The sequence below is a fragment of the Triticum dicoccoides genome, chromosome 1B (assembly GCF_002162155.2).
Source record: "Triticum dicoccoides isolate Atlit2015 ecotype Zavitan chromosome 1B, WEW_v2.0, whole genome shotgun sequence".
Taxonomy (NCBI): domain Eukaryota; kingdom Viridiplantae; phylum Streptophyta; class Magnoliopsida; order Poales; family Poaceae; genus Triticum; species Triticum dicoccoides.
This window is the reverse complement of record NC_041381.1, coordinates 680,787,857-680,795,013: the sequence shown is the minus strand read 5'-3', so window position 1 is coordinate 680,795,013 and position 7,157 is coordinate 680,787,857.

The window sequence follows — 7,157 nt, the reverse complement described above, 5'->3', positions numbered from 1 at the left end:
TAGGGTTTCAGCGCCAATAAAGGTGACAACACCTTTCATATGAGGACATAGAAGCCAATGCTCCTAAGCATCGGCGAGCTGATGCAAAGGCGACCAAAGCCCATGTTGTGCAGCGAGACGCTTTGCAGAACAACGTAGCCAGAGATCATGCTTTGCAGAGACTCGCCCGAGATGCTGACGTTGTAGAGGATGAGCTGCTTGAGGTGCGGGAAGCTCGGCGGCGTGGCCAGGTCAGGGAATCAGCAGCCACCGAGGCTGATCACGCGTAGGGTGGGCGCCAAGCGGGTCAACGAGTGCTGCGGCAGCGGGTAGTACTGGTGCTTCTCCAGGTTGATGATCTCGAGGTCCTAGAGGCCAGCGAGGGATCCCGAGCGAAATCAGCCGTCGACCTCGCCCAGGCTGTTGGGGAAGAAGAGGAGGTGAAGCAAGAAGCGGTGTGCCGGGCTGGGGTGGTCGCAGATGATCCTAGAAACCAGCGCCACACATGAGTCGTCGCGTGAGAGGGCACGATCCGCCAAGAGGTTGAGCGACGCGTCTGAGGAACGCCAGAGGGGGCGCTAGCGGCGGGAGAGGGCCTGCGTGCATGCGCTGTCCTTGGTGGGGAGGGGGGAGACGACGGTGCTGACCACCGCATCGGGAAGGCGGCTGATGGGTCAAGGTCGAGGTCGAGGTCGATTTCGCCATCGCCTCTTGTTGGAAATATGCCCTAGAGGCAATAATAAAAGCATTATTATTATATTTCTTTGTTCATGATAATTGTCTTTATTCATGCTATAATTGTATTATCCAGAAATCGTAATACATGTGTGAATAACAGACACCAACATGTCCCTAGTAAGCCTCTAGTTGACTAGCTCGTTGATCAATAGATAGTCATGGTTTCCTGGCTATGGACATTGGATGTCATTGATAACGGGATCACATCATTAGGATAATGATGTGATGGACAAGACCCAATCCTAAGCATAGCGTGAGATCGTGTAGTTCGTTTGCTAGAGCTTTTCTAATGTCAAGTATCTTTTCCTTTGACCATGAGATCGTGTAACTCCCGAATACCGTAGGAGTGCTTTGGGTGTATCAAACGTCACAACGTAACTGGGTGACTATAAAGGTGCATTACAGGTATCTCCGAAAGTGTCTGTTGGGTTGACATGGATCGAGACTGGGATTTGTCACTCCGTATGACGGAGAGATATCACTGGGCCCACTCGGTAATGCATAATCATAATGAGCTCAAAGTGACCAAGTGTCTGGTCACGGGATCATGCATTACGGTATGACTAAAGTGACTTGCCGGTAACGAGATTGAACGAGGTACTGGGATACCGACGATCGGATCTCGGGCAAGTAACATATTGATTGACAAAGGGAATTGCATACGGGGTTGATTAAATCCTCGACATCGTGGTTCATCCGAGGAGATCATCGTGGAGCATGTGGGAGCCAACATGGGTATCCAGATCCTGCTGTTGGTTATTGACCGAAGAGCAATCTCGGTCATGTCTACATGTCTCCCGAACCCGTAGGGTCTACACACTTAAGGTTCAGTGACGCTAGGGTTGTAGGGATATGTATATGCAGTAACCCGAATGTTGTTCGGAGTCCCGGATGAGATCCCGGACGTCACGAGGAGTTCTGGAATGGTCCGTAGGTAAAGATTTATATATGGGAAGTCCTGTTTCGGGCATCGGGACAAGTTTCGGGGTTATCGGTATTGTACCGGGACCACCGGAAGGGTCCCGGGGGTCCACCGGGTGGGTCCACCTGTCCCGGGGGGCCACATGGGTTGTAGGGGGTGCGCCTTGGCCTACATGGGCCAAGGGCACCAGCCCCACATAGGCCCATGCGCCTAGGGTTTGAAGGGGGAAGAGTCCTAGGAGGGGAAGGCACCTCCTAGGTGCCTTGGGGGGGAGGGAAACCCCCCTTGGCCGCCGCCCCCCTAGGAGATTGGATCTCCTAGGGCCGGCCAGCCCCCCTTGGCCCTCCTATATATAGTGGGGGAAAGGAGGGACTTCATACCTTGGCCTTTGGTTGCCTCCTTCTCCCTCTCCAACACCTCCTCCTCCTCCATAGTGCTTGGCGTAGCCCTGCCGGAGTACTGCAGCTCCATCAACACCACTCTGTCGTGCTGCTGCTGGTGCCATCTCCCTCAACCTCTCCTCCCCCCCTTGCTGGATCAAGAAGGAGGAGACGTGGCTGTTCCGTACGTGTGTTGAACGCGGAGGTGCCGTCCGTTCGGTGCTAGGATCTCCGGTGATTTGGATCACGTCGTGTTCGACTACATCATCCCCGTTCTTTGAACGCTTCCGCTCACGATCTACAAGGTATGTAGATGCATCTAATCACTCGTTGCTAGATGAACTCATAGATGGATCTTGGTGAAACCGTAGGAAAATTTTTGTTTTCTGCAACGTTCCCCTACAGTGGCATCATGAGCTAGGTCTATGCGTAGTTCTTCTTGCACGAGTAGAACACAATTTGTTGTGGGCGTAGATTTGTCAACTTTCTTGCCGCTACTAGTCTTATCTTGCTTCAGCAGTATTGTGGGATGAAGCGGCCTGGACCAACCTTACACGTAAGCTTACGTGAGACCGGTTCCACCGACTAACATGCACTAGTTGCATAAGGTGGCTGGCGGGTGTCTGTCTCTCCTACTTTAGTTGAAGCGGATTCGATGAAAAGGGTCCTTATGAAGGGTAAATAGAAGTTGACAAATCACGTTGTGGCTTTCACGTAGGTAAGAAAACGTTCTTGCTAGAACCCTACTTCAGCCACGTAAAACTTGCAACAACAATTAGAGAACGTCTAACTTGTTTTTGCAGCAAGTGCTTTGTGATATGATATGGCCAAAGTTGTGATGAATGATGAATGATCTATATGTCATGTGTGAGATGTTCATGCTATTGTAATAGGAATCACGACTTGCATGTCGATGAGTATGACAACCGGCAGGAGCCATAGGAGTTGTCTTTATTTTTTGTATGACCTGCGTGTCATTGAAGAACGCCATGTAAATTACTTTACTTTATTACTAAACGCGTTAGTCATAGAAGTAGAAGTAGTCGTTGGCGTGACAACTTCATGAAGACACGATGATGGAGATCATGATGATGGAGATCATGGTGTCATGCCGGTGACAAGATGATCATGGAGCCCCGAAGATGAAGATCAAAGGAGCTATATGATATTGGCTATATCATGTCACTACTTTATATAATTGCATGTGATGTTTATTATGTTTTATGCATCTTGTTTACTTAGGACGACGGTAGTAAATAAGATGATCCCTTACAACAATTTCAAGAAGTGTTCTCCCCTAACTGTGCACCGTTGCTAAAGTTCGTCGTTTCGAAGCACCACGTGATGATCGGGTGTGATAGATCCTTACGTTCACATACAACGGGTGTAAGACAGTTTTACACAGCGAAAACACTTAGGGTTAACTTGACGAGCCTAGCATGTACAGACATGGCCTCGGAACACGGAGACCGAAAGGTCGAACACGAGTCGTATGGAAGATACGATCAACATGAGAATGTTCACCGACGATGACTAGTCTGTCTCATGTGATGATCGGACACGGCCTAGTCGACTCGGATCGTGTAACACTTAGATGACCAAAGGGATGTCAAATCTGAGTGGGAGTTCATTATAATTTGATTAGATGAACTTAATTATCATGAACTTAGTTTAAATATTTTACAATATGTCTTGTAGATCAAATGGCCAACGTAGTCCTCAACTTCAACGCGTTCCTAGAGAAAACCAAGCTGAAAGACGATGGCAGCAACTATACGGACTGGTTCCGGAACCTGAGGATCATCCTCATAGCTGCCAAGAAAGATTATGTCCTACTAGCACCGCTGGGTGACGCACCTGTTCTCCCTGCAGAACAAGACGTTATGAACGCTTGGCAGGCACGTACCGATGACTACTCCCTCGTTAAGTGCGGCATGCTTTACAGCTTAGAGCCGGGGCTCCAAAAGCGTTTTGAGACACATGGAGCATATGAGATGTTCGAAGAGCTAAAAATGGTTTTCCAAGCTCATGCCCGGGTCGAGAGATATGAAGTCTCCGACAAATTCTTTAGCTGTAAGATGGAGGAAAATAGTTCTGTCAGTGAGCACATACTCACTATGTCTGGGTTACATAACCGCTTGACTCAGCTGGGAGTTAATCTCCCGGATGATGCGGTCATTGACAGAATCCTCCAGTCGCTTCCACCAAGCTACAAGAGCTTTGTGATGAACTTCAATATGCAGGGGATGGAAAAGACCATTCCTGAAGTATTTGCTATGCTGAAATCAGCAGAGGTAGAAGTCAAGAAGGAACATCAAGTGTTGATGGTCAATAAAACCACTAAGTTCAAGAAGGGCAAGGGTAAAAAGAACTTCAAGAAGGACGGCAAGGTAGTTGCCGCGCCCAGCAAGCAAGCTGCCGGGAAGAAGCCAAAGAATGGACCCAAGCCCGAGACTGAGTGCTTTTATTGCAAGGAAAGTGGTCACTGGAAGCGGAACTGCCCCAAATACTTAGTGGACAAGAAGGCCGGCAAAACCAAAGGTATATTTGATATACATGTAATTGATGTGTACCTTACCAGTAATCGTAGTGACTCCTGGGTATTTGATACCGGTGCCGTTGCTCATATTTGTAACACACAGCAGGAGCTGCGGAATAAACGGAGACTGGCGAAGGACGAGGTGACGATGCGCGTCGGGAATGGTTCCAAGGTCGATGTGATCGCCGTCGGCATGCTACCTCTACATTTACCTACGGGATTAGTTTTGAACCTCAATAATTGTTATTTTGTGCCAAGTTTGAGCATGAACATTATATCAGGATCTCGTTTAATTCGAGATGGCTACTCATTTAATCCGAGAATAATGGTTGTTCTATTTATATGAGAGATATGTTTTATGGTCATGCTCCAATGGTGAATGGTTTATTCTTTATGAATCTCGAGCGTAATGCTACACATATTCATAGTGTAAGTACCAAAAGATGTAAGATTGATAGTGATAGTCCCACATACTTGTGGCACTGCCGCCTTGGTCACATAGGTGTCAAACGCATGAAGAAGCTCCATGCTCATGGACTTTTAGAGTCTCTTGATTACGAATCATTTGACACGTGCGAACCATGCCTCATGGGTAAAATGACCAAGACTCCATTCTCAGGAACAATGGAGCGAGCAACCAACTTATTGGAAATCATACATACTGATGTGTGCGGTCCAATGAGTGTTGAGGCTCGCGGTGGCTATCGTTATGTTCTCACCCTCACCGATGACTTGAGTAGATATGGGTATGTCTACTTAATGAAACACAAGTCTGAGACCTTTGAAAAGTTCAAGGAATTTCAGAGTGAAGTTGAGAATCAACGTGACAGGAAAATCAAGTTTCTACGATCAGATCATGGAGGAGAATACTTGAGTCACGAGTTTGGTACACACTTAAGAAAATGTGGAATAGTTTCACAACTCACGCCGCCTGGAACACCTCAGCGTAATGGTGTGTCCGAACGTCGTAATCGCACTCTATTAGATATGGTACGATCTATGATGTCTCTTGCCGATTTACCACTATCTTTTTGGGGCTATGCTTTAGAGACTGCCGCATTCACTTTAAATAGGGCACCGTCGAAATCCGTTGAGACGACACCGTATGAATTGTGTTTTGGGAAGAAACCTAAGCTGTCGTTTCTAAAAGTTTGGGGATGTGATGCTTATGTCAGGAAACTTCAACCTGAAAAGCTCAAAGCCAAATCGTAAAAATGCGTCTTCATAGGATACCCTAAAGAAACTGTTGGGTATATCTTCTACCTCAGATCCGAAGGCAAGATCTTTGTTGCCAAGAATGGGTCCTTTCTGGAGAAAGAGTTTCTCTCGAAAGAAGTAAGTGGGAGGAAAGTAGAGCTTGATGAAGTATTACCTCCTGAACCGGAAAATGGCGCAACTCAAGAAAATGTTCCTGAGGTGCCTGCACCGGCTAGAGAGGAAGTTAATGATAATGATCAAGATACTTCTGATCAAGCTCCTACTGAAATTCGAAGGTCCACAAGGACACGTTCCACACCAGAGTGGTACGGCAACCCTGTCTTGGAAATCATGTTGTTAGACAACAGTGAACCTTCGAACTATGAAGAAGCGATGGCGGGCCCGGATTCCGACAAATGGCTAGAAGCCATGAAATCCGAGATAGGATCCATGTATGAAAACGAAGTATGGACTTTGACTGACTTGCCCGTAGAACAGCGAGCCATAGAAAATAAATGGATCTTTAAGAAGAAGACAGACGCGGATGGTAATGTGACCATCTATAAAGCTCGGCTTGTCGCTAAGGGTTATCGACAACTTCAAGGGGTTGACTACGATGAGACTTTCTCACCGGTAGCGAAGCTGAAGTCCGTCCGAATCATGTTAGCAATTGCCGCATTTTATGATTATGAAATTTGGCAAATGGACGTCAAAACGGCATTCCTTAATGGTTTCCTTAAGGAAGAATTGTATATGATGCAGCCGGAAGGTTTTGTCGATCCTAAAAATGCTGACAAGGTGTGCAGGCTCCAACGCTCGATTTATGGGCTGGTGCAAGCATCTCGGAGTTGAAACATTCATTTTGATGAGATGATCAAAGCGTTTGGGTCTACACAGACTTATGGAGAAGCCTGTGTTTACAAGAAAGTGAGTGGGAGCTCTATAGCATTTCTCATACTATATGTAGATGACATACTTTTGATGGGAAATGATATAGAACTTTTGGACAACATTAAGGCCTACTTGAATAAGAGTTTTTCAATGAAGGACCTTGGAGAAGCTGCTTATATATTAGGCATCAAGATCTATAGGGATAGATCGAGACGCCTCATAGGTCTTTCACAAAGCACATATCTTGATAAGATTTTGAAGAAGTTAAAAATGGATCAGTCCAAGAAAGGGTTCTTGCCTGTTTTGCAAGGTGTGAAATTGAGCTCAGCTCAATGTCCGACCACGGCAGAAGATATAGAAGAGATGAGTGTCATCCCCTATGCCTCAGCCATAGGTTCTATTATGTATGCCATGCTGTGTACCAGACCTGATGTAAACCTTGCCGTAAGTTTGGTAGGAAGGTACCAAAGTAATCCCGGCAAGGAACACTGGACAGCGGTCAAGAATATCC